The 16,529-nt window shown below is 41.6% G+C and overlaps 1 protein-coding gene and 1 long non-coding RNA gene across 2 annotated transcripts in view; one reads left to right on the forward strand and one right to left on the reverse strand.

Moving 5' to 3' along the window:
* Positions 1-16,529, forward strand: part of ntm (neurotrimin) — a 537,242-nt gene that overhangs the window by 195,951 nt on the left and 324,762 nt on the right. The window lies entirely within an intron of this gene.
* The window catches only part of LOC116700848 (uncharacterized), a 24,260-nt gene continuing 18,083 nt past the window's right edge, over positions 10,353-16,529 (reverse strand). The window contains exon 4 of the long non-coding RNA XR_004334747.1: positions 10,353-10,556. This is a non-coding gene — a long non-coding RNA (uncharacterized LOC116700848). The remainder of the gene's footprint in view (positions 10,557-16,529) is intronic.

The following is a 16,529-nucleotide window of genomic DNA, read 5'->3' on the forward strand; positions in this document are numbered from 1 at the left end:
GGAAGTAACAAATGCATGGACTAGTTTTTCAGCATTATTTTGAGACAGCATGTTCCTATTACAAAGATGAAAAAAATGCTGTTCTTGAGGTTTGATTTAAATGGGCGTTATAGCATATATCCTGATCAAAAATAACTCCTAGATTTCTGACAGTAGTGCTGGAGGCAAGGGCAAAAGGTGATGAATATTATCTCCAATTGTTATAATTTTATCATTAAAGAAGCTCATAAAGTTGTCCGTACTCAGAGCTATAGGAATAGATAGCTTAATAGAGCTGTGACTATCTGTCAGCCTGGCTACAGTGCTGAAAAGAAACCTTGGGTTGTTTTATTTTCTTTTATAAGTAATGAGTTATAGTTGGATCTGGCATTTCTTAGGGCCTTCCTAAACATTTTTAGACTGTCTTGGTGCTACAAATTTATCAATTTGGGAGGGACTAAAGTTAACATAAAGGTCCTCTGGTATATTAAGGAACGAAATTAAATTAAATGTTGGAATATCTTCCTTAAATTTAGCTATAGCACTGTCAGATAGGCATCTAATGTAGAAGCTGTTATTTCCTTTAGCATAGTCGGGTAGTAAGAATTCAAAACTTTAGAGAATGGTCTGATAACAAAGGATTCTGCGGAAATACTATTAAATCTATGTCAATGGCATATGTCAGCACTAGGTTGGATGTGGTTAAAACAGTGAGCGGCCTTATACACACTCTAACTGAAACCAATTTAATCAGTAGTGAGTTGAAAGCAATACTAGGGCTATTGTTTTCAACGTCCACATGGATATTAAAATCCCCTACAATAAGTAGTTTGTCTGATTTAAGGACTACACATGAGAAAAACTTCAGAATATGGACCTGGAGCTCAGTAAATAACAAATATAATTGGCTGTCATGTTTTCCATGATGGATGTTGAAGATTAAGAGCAAGGCTCTCAAACGAGTTATAATTTAGTCTAGGTTTAGGATTAATTACCAAGCTTGAATCAAAGATGGCTGCAACTCCCCCCCTCTAGGAATTTGAGTATTATCATGACTGGGAGGAGTGGCTTCATTTAGACTGACATATTCTTAATGGGCCAGACATGTTTCCGTAAAACAGAATAGATCAATGTGATAATCTGATGTCAGATCATTTACTTGTACTGCTTTAGAAGATCTCATATTTAATAATCCACATCTAATTTTCATCATTGCAGTGGTAGTTTTAATTCCAGTTAGGTTCGCAAGTATCGTAAGCTCCTCTTTTGTTTACATTTACCGATCTGAGTCAGGGGACAGGCACCGTGGTTATTATACTATGAGTGGGCGACTGCTCCAGTGGAAGCACAGAGGTGTGCATTGCACTGCACCTCTGATTACTAATATCAGACTTGGGTTGTCATGGTTTATGGCCGATAATAGACTCGGTTTTTTGATATGAAAGCGGCCCCATCCAAAGTGAGATGAATGCCGTCTCTCCTAATTAGACCGGGCTTTCCCCAGAACGCATTCCACTTGTCTACGAAGGCAACATCATTAGCTGGGCACCACCCTGACATCCAGCGGTGGAAGGATGACATGCGGCTGTACATTTCATCGCTGATCAGGTTTGGCAGGTGTCCAGAAAAAACTACAAAGTTTGACATTGTCTTTGCCTATGCACAAAGTGACTAAACATTATTTTAGTGATCTCCGATTTGTGTGATCGGGAATCATTACATACATGAAGTATGATCTTACTGTATTTACGGTTATCTTGAGCCAGCAGCTTTAGATGGGATTTAGGATTACACCAGGGACACACACGGCCGCGGCCGCCGGAGCCGCCAACTTCACGTTCCGCAGTATAGAGCTCCCAATAACCAGAGTTGGCTTCTCAGATGTTGGCGGCCAGCCATAGGCTCCGATTTGGAGTGGCCACCGCCGTGTGCACTCCCCGATTTGAAGCTAGCGCTACGCTTCTTTCAGACAGTCACCCACTCACCTGGCTGCTCGGGCCTTGCCAGGGGGCTGCTAACGGAAGTGGCAGTATGTTGGCACCCACCAGCTACGGGGCGCTGGCTAGCTGCGGAAGCATATCATTTTGAATCCATGGTGCGGAGCCGTGCCTCAAACTCACTAAGCCTCGCCTCCAGGGCAGCGAATATACTAGATTTATTACATGTACCATCATCACTAAAAGAGGAAGAGGAATGGCTAAACATTTGACACTCAGAGCAAGAGATAGCAGGAGAGGGACAGGATTTAGCCATTGCTAATGGCTAAACTGGAGTAGCTAACAGCGTTCTAACAATTGAGATGAGCGAGGGAGTCGCTGTAGGATAATGAAACTATAAATGCTTGAGTTTAACTAGTGTTTAAATACAATCAGGCACATAGCCACCAAGTTTAAGCAATTTCAGTGTTAACTAAGTTTTTGCTGGAGGAGAAAAGCAGCGTCCGTGAATTAAACAAATGCTTATGCCTATGCCCCGTTGATGCGGGCTCTAAGCAAAGCGAGTGTAGTTTAATGCATAACACTTATCTCCAATTCCAGTCACTTAACCACCAGATTTAAACAGAATGGATCCATCCTGCCTTGTCTCAATGGTTCAGGCTGATAGCAATAGTGTAATAGTGTAGGGGATATTTTCTTCTACCAATGTGTTGGTTTTGTCCATCACCTTAAGTGTTCCCATCTTCTAATGGCTACTACCTGCAGGATAACATGCCATGCCACAAAGCTGAAATCATCTCAAATTGAACATAACAATGAGTTCACTGTACTCAATTGACCTTTGCGATATGGTAGGAGAACATGGTTTGTATAATATCATACGAAAACTAATGGCTAACAATTTGCAAGATATCCTATGAAATTCCAGCGACCGCCGGTCGGTCACATGACAGATACGTGTAACGCTCTTTACAGTTACAGTTAAAAGTTAAAAGGTTGCTGTGAGCCAAGCAAGGAGCACCCTGAGGTTATGGTTGTTTCAGAGTCCATTGCAGTTGATTTTCCAGGGTGAAAGTCTTGTGTTTTCCCTACTCCGCTCACCCACTTCAAAGCCCTGTGTTTTAGGATCCACACATCTGAATAGAATACAATCACTTTAAGAATACAAACTGGTGTTTCCTCTTTCAAGTGGTGAGACATGGAGTGAGACAAAGTGGCTCTGATGATGATGATATCTGCCAGTGTGTAAGTGCATTCAAGCACAAACATGTACTAAATCGGGCATAACATGAATTTCTAGACTGCGTTTCAACAGGGACCGGTGTAATAAAGCCAATATCTATTTGTAGTCAGGATCTGTCATCTGAAGGGGGATATGTGACTTGATGTGTCTTTTACAATTAGCAGGTGTTGTTGTACATTGATTAAAGCTTGACAGGGATTGGGAAATTACACTGCAACAGAGTTGCTATAAGGCTAATTCTGACGTCTCTTTTACATTTATAGTTTTTTAAATTAAGAATAGGTCCTTATTAAAAGCTGAAACATGCAGTTCTTATTCATTCATTCATTACAAATGTATCTTCTGATAATCACAATGAATAATAATTGAGCATATAACATTTCAAAACATTGAAAATGTTGAAAATTTCCTAAAAGTGCCTATTTTGTTGTGTCAAAAATCAAAAACCCAACGATGTTCAATAGAGAAAGCCTAACATCTGAGAAATTGAATCAAGTAATTTTTGACAATATTTGCTTCCTAAATGATTTAAACAATTAATAACCTATTATTAAAATTGGTGACTAATGACTAATTGGTTATATTTTAGCTAGCAGCATGGCTTGGTCGGGACTCTTGGCGTCACTATTTGACGCTCTGGCTCGGACGGGATGTTTAACTATCAATCGGCACAAGAAAGGGACAGTTAAGTTTAGGAAAAAATGGTGGGTGGGTGTACAAAATGTGCGTTTCAGTGACCTGCGGGACAAGAACCGGACATGAATCCTGGTCTCCTGAGTGAAAGTCCTGTGTTGTTTTATCTAATGGATGGATTGTACACATCAGTCATGTCACTTAAGATAATTTGTAATAACCACAACTTTTCCTCAACACCGTCATCAGGTCCACTTTTTATCTTGCCCAAAACTTTGGGTTATTACCAAATACCTGGAAAACTAATCACATATTCCTATCAGAATCAGCAGTAAGTTAAATGTTAGCATACTAGTTTACTAATCTGAGATGGTGAACATGGTCAGCATTATGCCTTCTTAGCTTTGGCATGTTAGCATTGTCTTTATGAGAGTGTCACTATGCTGATGATGATGCATTTATCTCATAGCACCTCTCTACTTAAGCACAGCTTCAAAGGGCTGCTCACATGGTTTATAGTCCCATAGTCAAAGACTCGTAGTCTTGTTAGTTTTAGGATGATGAATTCTGAAAATGACATTTTATTTATTATGTTAACCATCAATTGTCTTGGCTGCTGTGATAGTAGAGGTGAAGGTGAAGATGGCAGACAATGTATGCATTTTTATAAAACAATTTCCCCAACAATAATATGATGAGATTTCTTTCAGTTTGTATTTTGCGTTGACTCATCTTTATCTGTAACACTGACTCACACACACACACTCATTTTATAACATCAATTTCCTCTGGTCAGAGAATAATTGATGTGTAGGCCTGTATATTGTGACACAATTGATGTCAAACAAAAGAAATGAACAGGTTCAAGGAGCCCTTTGCAGTTTAGACTTACAACAAGGGTTCAGATCTGTTACTCATTGAGGGCTGCATCATTTGTTGGGGAGGTGGAGGGAATTTAGTTGTTTCTTCTTTTAGGTGGCTGTAATTACAACAATTGAATAGAAAACCAGATTCTGTTCATTCAATCAACTAAATTGTTCAAAGCCATATTTTCATGTAATTATTTTATTTGGGGGCTAAGAGAGCTCACCAATTATTCAAAAACGTTTAATGGTTGTCTTTAGCAAACTGAACAGTTGAATTTGTGAGATAGATGCTAGGCGGGCATTGATTATGATTGTCAGAGCTCTCTGACACTCTACTCTCTCCTCTATTCATTCCCTCCCTTCTCCTCCTCCTCTACCTCTATCTAAACTGTCTCTCAATCTACAGTACACACCTTCTCCCTGCCTCAAAGCCCAATGTTTTACCGCTGTCAGAGCCTATTTAGACAGAGTTGAAAAGCATATGCAATTTGCTGGCTAGTCCTTATGTTTGCTTCTTCCTACACCTCACAGGAATTCTTCTGCACTTTTGTCATCCTTGTGTATAATTTGTAAATGTGCTCTCCCCTCACAAATATCAACAGCCTTCTTTGATTCAATATTAGTCTGCGGAGGAAGGTCTGCCTGGTCCACAGCATTCCGGTATGGGAGAAAACGGTTTATTGGCATTTGTTTAAACCACTCACAACAGTGCCACTGCAAAATAGCCTCGGGAAGGAACTTGTTTTGATGGAACGTGTACGTTCCAAAGTTGTTTTAGTCGTGCAACAGACACTCAGATTGGACAGATAGGCTAGCTAGCTGTCTGGATTTACCCTTCAGAGATCTGAGGAGCAGTTAACCATAGTCTTCACAAACTGCCGGAGTTTAAAATGCCAACACAAAGAAAGAGGAAGGTGATGGACATTAGGCCGAAATGAGGGTCATCCGGCGGAATTTCTTCGGAAGTGGAACATCGTCGATGTAGACTAATTCATTATCTATCTGTTCAAAACTAAATTAATTGCTTATACATGTCTTCATACGTTTTAGTTAAGCAGTAAGGTGTCTAGGGACTAGTATTTAAACCCAACCTTTTGTTTGCTCAGCAATACTTTTATCTGTGACATCTACCAATCCAGCAGCTAAGTTCCTTGAGTTGTTCATGGTGTAAGTGCAACCCATTCTCACTCCCATCTTGTCAAAATACTGAAGCGTCCCTATGGAACGCACCGGTCAGTTCAACAGTAGTTGAACGATAGACGACAACATAGTATTTGGAGTAACTATGGTAGACCTTGAACTGAAAAAGGTGCCATTTAGTAATCTTGTATCCAGGTCATAACCATGAGCTGGTCACAAGCAGCCCTACAAAGGGGTGGTAGATGAATTGGATGACTATGAAGGGAAGAAGAGAAGGGTTGCTGTGTCTGCAGCTGTACACTCTCCCCTGTCAGTCTAGGAAAATGATGCAACTTCTCACTCCCTAACTATAAGCTTTTTCAAAGAAGAGAGTTTTAAGTTTAGTCTTAAATGTGGTGACCGTGTCGAACCAAGAAGGGAAGCTGATTCCACGAGAGAGGAGCATGATAGCTGAAGGCTATGGCTCCCATTCTACTTTTAGAGACTCTATGTTACGTTTCAGTAAGACAGAACCACAGAGATAACAAATGCACAAAGACTGAGTACAGTTCAGGTGGTTTAATGAGAGCGGAAGATGACAAACACAGACGCGGACTGAGGGTGGGTGGTTGAGAGGATGGTAGGCAGCACTGACGGACAACGGACGGATCTGCGAGGGAAACACAAGGTAAGTAAGAGAACACTGGTAGAAGAAAACACGAGTGAATTCGACTGGGGGCCTAGTTACCACAGTAATGCATGTAACGATCTGGCGCTGAGGAGACGGTCAGCCCGGGTTTATGAATGGCAGTGGGATGATGAGTGATGGGAAACAGCTGAGTGGAAGACGGAGTGCTGATGGAAGCCACGCCTCTGAATCCCCCGGAAACGCCCTCACGGCAAACAGACAACACATAGGGAAGAAAAGGGGAGACACACAACAGGTTGGGGAAGGCAGCAGACCACAACACTCTACAAACCACAATCAACTCTGCATTCTGGGAGAGCAGTGCACTAGTTGGACAATATGGTACTATGAGTTATTTAAGGAATGATGGATCAGGGATGCTCCAAAATCATGGTAGCAGCTGTCGCCATGGTCCCGCTACACGTTCTGCAGTGCCATGTTCATCTGCTACACTCTGCGGTGCCCAGCTACGTCCTGCTGTGCCTTGTAATGCCGCACAGCGTCCTGCTATGCCATGAACTACTACAAAGAACTGCTACAAACTACTATTTTTTCTATTTTTGTTATTTCCACTAACCCCAACCGGCCCGTCAGACACCGCCTACCAAGAGCCTGGGTCTGTCCGAGGTTTCTGCCTAAAATGAAGTTTTTCTTCGCCACTGTCGCACTGTTGCTTGCTCTGGAGGAAACTACTAGAACTGTTGGGTCCTCGTAAATTCTGGAGAGTGGTCTAGACCTGCTCTATCTGTAAAGTGTCTTGAGATAACTTTTGTTATGAATTGATACTATAATATATATATATATATATATATATATATATATATAATAAAATTGAATTGAATTGAATTGAATGGTGCCTGACCATTAAGAGCTTTGTAGGTCAAGAGAAGGATTTTATATGCAATCCCTGATTTTACAGGAAACCAATGCAGAGAAGCTAATACAGGAAATATGATCTCTTTTTTTAGTGCTTTTCAGAAAATGCGCTACAGCATTCTGGATCAGCTGGAGAGTCTTAAGGGACTTGTTTGAGCATCCTGATTATAAGGAATCCAGCCTTGAAGCAACAACTAGATGGACTAGTTTTTCTGCATCGTTTTGAGACAGGATGTGCCCAATTTTGCACCTCAACCACGCTCTTTCCCTAACCGTCACTAAGTGGTTTAACCCTGCATGTAGAAAAATTACGCAAAAGGGGTACTCAGAGCGTCAAATACGGACACAGATGGGATAACATTGGAATTAGCCCCCTGCGTCTGACTGAGACGCTAACATAGACTTTTTATGTCAGTAAGTAACACCAAAGGCACCTGACCAAGCAGCATTTTTTGACGCACTGGGAGTGAGAATGTGTTGCTAAGTGCCACCATACTGCAGGGTCTCCCACATCATTTTACAGTGGAGGCACCCCACCTCACCTGAAATACAGAGTGCATCTGTTAATATTATAATTTGAAATATAATAGACTTAGGCATGCATAGGCATAGATGCACACAGTCCATTGATTACAAGCAATTAACTCTATCTACTGTGGTAACTTCATTGATAAGGAGGTAAGATATGTCTGAATCTGTCTGATTCAGCTCAGCAGATGACTGATTGATTGTCATACGATTACTTTGCTCTAAATCATCGGGGTACCACATTGTCATGTTGGGCAAAAAAAGTTTTACAAGTTAGTAAAAGATCAACACGGTCAGTCAAATCAGTGGTGATGTGCGAGAAAAGACACCAGGCTGAAGTTGGCTTAATTATCGTTGGATGCATATTTTAGCCTTGATCGGTTAGTTTGTTTCTTAACCTAAACCTTTTCAAACACCAAAGTCAAATATTAACACAAACTAACCAATCTCATAGTTTTTTTCAATGATTCTGAATGGCCTTTTACGTGATTTTGTGTCTTGAATTGTACAAATGTGGAGCAAGACTGCTTTGCTGCAGATGTGATCAGTTACGTGGTTTGATCTAGATGTAGTGTCCTACAGTCTAATCAATATCCACAACGTTTCATTTTTAGTATTGCGGGCTGATGTCACTCTTTTTTTTGTTTAATTTTTCCTCCTCTCGCTGTGAGGGGGCATTCAGCAGAATGGCTGCAGAGTGGAGTGGGCGGGTTGGGGTATAGGGTTTGTCCATGTCTTGGATGTAAGTTGGGGCTGATCCGTTCTTGGCCCTGTATGCAAGTACTAGTGTCTTGACGTGGATGCGGGCACCAATTGGTAATGAATAAAGACAGCGGATGAGCGGTGTAGTGTGAGATAACTTGTAGAGGTTCAAGACAAGTCAAGCTGCTGCATTCTGAATAAGCTGCAGGGGCCACCGGATGGCACATGGAGGCAGGCCAATCAGGAGGGAGTTGCAGTAGTCTAGACATGAGATGACTGTAACCTGAACAAGAACCTGAGCTGCCTTTTGCCTTAGAAGGGGACATATCCATCTGATGTTATGCAGCATGTATCTACACGATTGGGTAGTTGCAGCAATGTTGGCAGAGAAGGAGAGTTGGTAGTCAAGTGTCACATCCAGGTTTCTAGCAGTCTGGGTGGGGACTACCACAGAGTCAATTGTTACAGTCAGGTCCTGGGTAGGAGAGCCCTTCCCTGGAAGGAATAGGAACTCAGTCTTGTCAAGGTTGTGTTTCAGATGGTGTGTGTACATCCAAGAAGAAATGTCAGTCAGACATTGGGTGTCTTCTGCGTAGCTATGATAAGGGAAGCCGTGAGAGTGACAGATCCGAGAAAGTTGGTGTACAGAGAGAAGAGGAGGGGACCTCGGACTGATCCATGAGGAACCCCTGTTTTGAGTGGGTACTGTTCTGTCGTAGATCCTCTCCATGTCACCCAATAGTTTCGATTTGTCAGGTAAGATGTGAACAAAGGGGGTGCAGAGCCTGAAACACCCAGATCCTAAAGTGTGTAATGAGGATCTGGTGGTTCAGTGTGTCGAAGGCAGCAGAAAGGTCGATAGATGAGAGGTTGTTCTCGCAATGTGAAGCTTCTCAGTGACAGGAAGGATGGCAGTTTCTGTTGAGTAGTAGCCTGCCTTGAAGCCAGTCTGGTGTGGATGAAGAAGGTTGTTCTGGTGGAGATAAATAGAGAGTTTATTACTAATGGCACGCTCAAGAGTTTTGAATAGAAATGGAAGAAAGGAGACAGGTCTGTTACTTCACACGAGTTAAGTGTTGTTTTTTTGAGTAGTGGGGTCACTCTGGCCTCTTTGAGGGTGTCAGGGAAACAGCCAGTTGACAAGGAGATATTGATGAGATGGGTGAGGAAAAGAAGAAGGTCAGAAGCAAAAGGCTGGAGAAGGTGAGAGGGGATAGGATCAATAGGGCAGGTGGTTGGTTGGGCGGAGGTGATCAAATTAAAAATTTGATTTGGAGATAGAGGGGTGAAAGAGAAAAGAATACTGGATGTGAAGGATGGCAAGCTGATTTTAGGAATTGTGGTGTGTCTATATTTTTTACAAAGGAGTTGACAAAGTGGGTTGGTAGGATGGAGGAGGGAGGAGGTAGACTGGGGGAATCTAGGAGGTTAGAGAAGATGGGGAAAAAAGTCTTTTGGAGTTGGAGAAAGAGGATTATTTTTGCTGCAGGAATAGAGGCAGCAAAAGAGGAAAGAAGAGACTGATAGGTAAGCAGATGATCTGGATGTTTAGACTTCCGCAATTTCCGCTGCCCATATAGTTAATCTTTCAGCACGCACTCAGTCAGTTAACCACGGAGCTGGGGAGGACTTGTGAACCTGCCGTGAAGTAAGAGGGCAGAGAGAGTCAAGGGAGGAGGATAGAGTAGAGATGAGTGTCTGTGGCAGTCTTTGGAGGCATGAGTAAGAAACAGTCAGATGGAGGGAGGGTTGATAAAGAGAGTAAGAAATGATCTGAGTGGAGTAACGGTGAGGTTGGATGTAGAGCAGTATCAGGGGAATATGATATCTAGATGGTTGCCAGCTTTGTGAGTGGGTGGGGAAGGCGAGAGTGAGAGGGCAAAAGAAGAGAGAAGATGTAAAAAGGCAGCTGACTTCTCTGTCTGGATGTTGAAGTCGCACAGAAGTATCAGCGGAGGGCCAGTTTCAGGGATGTTTGAAAGATGCTCTTCTAAAAACTCTCCCAGCGGACATGGTGGGCAGTAGATAATAACAATGATTAGTTGTACCGGATGAGTTATGGTAACAACATAAAGTTCAATAGAGAGTGGAGTGAACTGTGGCAGTGGGTGGAGAGAAAATCTCCACTTGGGGTGAATTTTTGAGGACTATGGTTAACTGCTCCTCAGATCTCTGAAGGGACAGTTTTTTTGTTGCACAACCTTTTTCACCAAAACAATTTCCTTCCAAAGGCTATTTTGTTGCAGCACTGTGGCAATTAGATGATGGTGATTGGTTTAAAGAAATGCCAATAAGCCAGAGCATGTTTTTCTCCTATCCTGGAATGCTGTGTGGACTAGCCTGAAGGTCTGACAATGCGAGACTATCTGCGGTCTAAAGTGAACCGCAGCATCTACTGTCTGTTCTTATTCTCCTCTCTGAGCATCAAGCTGACTCCCTCGGCTTCATGCTGCCACAGTTATGTCCATTCATCCTCACCATACTTGCGGAACATGACTTGCAATGCAGCTGCATGCTGATTGTCTAGGGACTGTAATTCCATCCCAGTAATGTTTTTACGTGCCTCAATTACTTCAAGTGTTTAATAGATCCAATGACACCTGTTCTTATAGACTGTAGAGTGTCTACACATCGGTCGCTACCGTTATAGAGACATATGGTCGGAATGTTTTCAGCATAAATATTCTCTCAAGTGACTTAATGTCAACAAAGAACAGATGGACAAATTTAGAATGCTAATTCAATGCACATGATATAACATCCAGTCACGGGCAACCATACACCAGGCGTGCAGAAATGTCATATCATATGCTGCTTTTGTTACTGTCTTGTGTGTGTTGTTAGAGCCGACAACCTTTATTTAATTGAGCACAGGGTTTTGTCTGACCCTTCAATTTGCATTTCTGCAAACTGCATCACCTTTGTAATTATAATGCATTCAGACAGTCAGAGAGACTATTATTTGTTATGAAATCATCAATTGTGACCTCAATAATATGAATAATGAAAATTCACTCGAGGCCTGTTGGTAACAATAGAATCAGCTATGGAAAATTTGATTAAACTTGATTCCTTTCTAATCACACTGTAATTATGGGAAAGAGCTGCAAATGTTAATACTTTCTGCATATTAACGCTTTTACCTCCAACTCACCTCATGAATGCAAGATTATGTGAAGCAACAGAAGGTGGGAAGAGGTTGTTGTTGGGTTTTTTTGTTCGACAAAACTGTTAAGTATCTTCGAAGGATTCAACCAATCCTTCATTTGACTTTTGAGTACTTATATCAGGGTGTTGCAATGCAAGATGACTTGGAGAGTTTGATTTAGTCTTGAATAACAAGCAAATCAACCAGGCTACACGTAACTGCCTAGAAATCTGCATGGTTTGTTCTTTCTTTCTTTCGCAAGCAAATCAATACATTGATGATTCATTCTCAAGTGCAGCTTAATCAAAAGCAATGCCTATCAATATTTCCGAGCAAGCAGTCGAGATATTTTGTATTCACCAGGATTGGGTATTCGCCAGACAGCGGTGTGAACGCAGGTTTTTTTGGAACAGAATTGAACAAGTCAAACCGTGGTTTTACAGTAAATTTAGGTTAGTTTCGATGGCCACCTGTGCAGTATGAGCAAGAAAAACTGCTTATTGTAGCACACTGAAGCTGCACCACTATAAATGCTGAAAATTGCAAGATACACTTAATGCTACAAAGCTGCAGGGTTGCCTCGAGCATGACCCCATGATGGAGTGGGTAACCATTCAAGTTCTAGCTAGTGTGTGTGTGTGTGTGTGTGTGTGTGTGTGTGTGTGTGTGTGTGTGTGGGTTGGATGTTGCCCAGGCGCATGCACAAAATTCTAAAAATAAGCGCTCATGTTGGGAATAGATAAAGGCTTTAATGACAACACAGCTATGCTGGTATCTTTGTACAGAATGTGTGTAACAGCATGGTTTCATTAGTATCATTACACAAATACAAGCACATGGCCACAATTCACATTCAAATATTCAACAACACATCACAAATACACACTTAGTAGGGAAATACATGGAGTTCAGTGCCATGCTGTGGGGAAAACAACAGCTTGTCTTGGTGAGATTGGAGGTGTAGGGGCTCCCAGGATGTAAAGGCTAGTGCAGGTGGGCGGAAGGGATCTGACATCCATTTTGATTGTTGAGATCATGATGTAAACATCTTGGATGACTCACTATTGACAGTCATTGGAGTCTATTGCGGGTTTGACTATCTAACTGTACCAGACTGAGCATTATTATAGCTACAACAAGAGACCTGCCAATCCTCTATTGTACAAATAAAAATGGCAAAGTCTGAGACTCATTATGAATCTTTAGCATCTCACTGCAGGATACTAAAAGCCCAAACAGGAGAGCTGCAGGTCTGATATCTTTACACCAACAGAAACTTCATCCTGCTTACAATAATCCTTTTAATGTGACAGTGATATAGATTTCAGTCGCTTGAAATTCAGTGATTACTTTTACCTATATTACCTATATAGTATTAGTCTTATTTATCTATATATTCCTTTGACTGAAGTGTTGAAGGACACATGGGATATTGCAGTCTTCTGCTTGCTGCGCTCCATGTTAATGACTGGGCTACCACTCGTAGATCAGTTCATTCAGGGTACAATAGCTGTGTGTCACATACTATCACATCCTGAATGATATTTCAATTTAATCAAATTGTGAGTCCCCTTTGGCCAGTGAGTACTAAAGCAGATCAAAATGAACGAAAGAATGAATCCATGCCTCTTGCTAATGCTGGTATACACTCTGAATGCATGATGTAATTGTTTTTTTTCTTCTTCTCTTTTCTCCCATTCTCTCTAGGTAAGTGAAACAAATTACTCAGGCTGATTGAAAGTGGACCGCCTTGGGGTATCACATTCAACAACACACCCAGCTCTGGTACAGTACCCGCCTTCATGCTGACAGAGACGCACAATGACGGAAAATCAAATGGCTGAATGTTACACACTGCCCCCCCTCCCTCTAGATTACAATGGTGGAGTGGCTTTGGAAGTACTCCAGTGGTTTTGAGAGGTTTCTGATGTGTGATTGTGCACTGAAGTGCATTGGCTTTGTCCTTTGTGGAAGTACTGGGGCTCAAACCAAATTTGCAGTTTTGTTGTGATTCATCGCAGTGCTGGAATTGGAACGAAATAAGGTGTTAGTACTGTGAACCAGCGGCTCCCTGGCATTTCACTTTTATAGTATCTGCTCATGGTCACGCGGGATAAATGCTAGAGCCTGTGAGACTTATTTGTCTGCATGATAATGTACGTAAATTACGAGGAGCATATAACAAGGGTGTAAGAGCTTACTTGTATTATAATTAGTAACAGGTCATTTCCTTCACAGCTGGAACTTAAATGTACAATACATAAAAGATACAACCTTTTTATTATGTTGTCGTGTGCACACAAATTAAGCACAGAGAAAGACTGGCACTAAAAACTATGGGGACTTTTTTTCCTAAGTGTATGCAAATTAATTGTTGTCCTATTATAGTGTGTGACCATGAAGGAGAGGCTAAACTCTGTGTTACTACTGATATAGTGCAATCTATTTGGAGTCAGAACTTGGATTTTCCAAGTCAGAAACATGCCCTCGGACCTTTTTCTGAGCTCGGAACTCAGACAACCTCGCAGTAGCCAGAGTTCAAAATCCAACATGGCCGCCCCCTGTATCAACAGTAGAGGAAGCTGTAGTAACCTAAAGTTGTAAGCACTTCTGTGTTAATTTGTGTCTCACTAAATCAGTCGTTCACACAGTCCTGCCCAATTTGTCCAATCTGTGGACAGATTTTTACGTTGTTTGAATGAACTGTGTAATAAAGTATGAAGTATACATTATTATAATGCTGCGTATCAACTGGTATTGCTAACAATGGCTAACCTGGCTAGAGCTAATTAAAACAACAAAAATCTGACTTGTAAATGGAACGCATTCAACGCCCTGTCCCCCCTTAGGTTGGGTGCTTGGGGCAGGTGAGTGGGGAAAGTTGGTGGCATCTGTGGATGTGAGGCTGGGGTTGGGAGTATGACGGAGCAGGAGCTCAGGGAGGGAGGTGGGGGCAAGGTTATTGAGAGCTTTGTATGTGATGAGGAGGATTTAAACTGGATTCTGTGTTGGATGGGGAGCCAGAATAGGTCTAGGAGGACTGGGGATGGGATGTGATCTCTGGTGCTTGGGTAAGTATTGTGGTTTGATAGTATTGAGTATTGCTATTCACATTTCTTTCATTAACAAAAACAAAAGTTAAATAAGACACTTCTAGAGACAATATATCATGAGACATTTCTAAAAACCAATTGTTTTCTAAGAAGAATGCCATCACATGTCAGTCAGTCAGTCTGACATGTAATTTATTTGTAAAGAACATAACATGGATTTGGTGCATTTTCTGCTTTCGCTCTGTTGCGGGCAAAAGTTTGTGTAATATTCATTTCAAATCTTGACAACAAAATGGGAACTTTTTAAAGGCAAGCAGACTAATAAACACGGACCTTCCGACAATGGCTGAGACGCACTTCGCCAAAACATTTAGTATCTTGCGTTGCCTTAATTGTTCTTTGATGGACAAATAATGACCATAACATACAGCAACAGTGCTGTACCTCTTTATCATGATCAGTCTCTCTCCTTTTGAAGCTTTCTTTGCTTAAATTGGCAGCCACTGAATCATCTCTCAGTCGACGGTGTAGCCGCTGGCTCGGAGTTGAAGCGACTGCATTTGTGTTTGAGTCAGCCTGGCTGCGTGTCATGCAGCATAATTGAGTTCAAATTGAATATGAGCGACCAATCAGAGCAATTAATGGAGGATTGGATAGTGTCTTGTGAGGGCACGAGGTAGACAAATCTCCCCAGTCCTCCGACATTAATACCTAAGCACACAATGACTCTCCTCTGATTGGTCATGCTCTGGCTGAGGAATGGCTTGCTGTAGGCCGGCTCATTATTTCCCACCAAATTGATTACAATCAGTGCATCCACATCCTGCTTGTTTTATTAATGTGTTGTACATTCTATGACTTTGGTTGAGAAATCAAGAGGAACACATCTTGTATTATATAACTAGATTTGCAGATACAAGCAAATAATGCTATTTTAAGATGTTATTTTTTACAGCACATATCTCTAGTAGTAGTAGTGTGTGTGTGTGTGTGTGTGTGTGTGTGTGTGTGTGTGTGTGTGTGTGTGTGTGTGCCAACTTTTTTGGAATCTGTATTCAGTCCCTTAGAAACACAACCACTTCAATTAAATTAATATTTTATATAATCCTTATAGGCAGTAATTCAAAATCCCGGAGTATATTTCTGTATAAAGCTCAACAGTCCCACACACGGCGGGTTCCGGAAGACAAAATACAATGCAATTTCTCCATTGACAATTGAAGTATAAGCCATAAAATCGTAACCGTCGATGGTAGACTCAAAACCAGCTACCACATGAGTAAGTGATTGTTTATGCTAATTTAGATGCCAAAAGTTCATGGGGCACCAACCTTGTTTTTATATAAATGTCTTTTATTTGCAATTACTTGGATACGGACTTCATTACCCACAATCCCATAATAATGCCTCTGATTGGTGGAACTCATGCTTGTGAGGATCTGTACGCATGCGCAAGATAAGAATCCTGTTTCAGGAGGATTTACGACACTGCACAAATCACTACTGGGAAGCTAACGTTAATTTAGCTAACAGCTAATTCGGCTAACTGCTAACTGGGCGTTTCTCAATCTGTGTTCTTCTATGGACTTGTGTCCTTGTGTTCTTGTGAAACGTCATGTTTGGTGGCCAAAGTACTGACCCAATACACAAGATAGCATTTCGCCAAGAACAGTTAAAATCCCCGGATGTGAACTTGACGCGCCCATTTTGCCGAGGATACATCGGATGGTAACTTGTGTGAACTTGGCCGGGCAGGT

Source organism: Etheostoma spectabile, chromosome 13, assembly GCF_008692095.1.
Source record: "Etheostoma spectabile isolate EspeVRDwgs_2016 chromosome 13, UIUC_Espe_1.0, whole genome shotgun sequence".
NCBI lineage: Eukaryota > Metazoa > Chordata > Actinopteri > Perciformes > Percidae > Etheostoma > Etheostoma spectabile.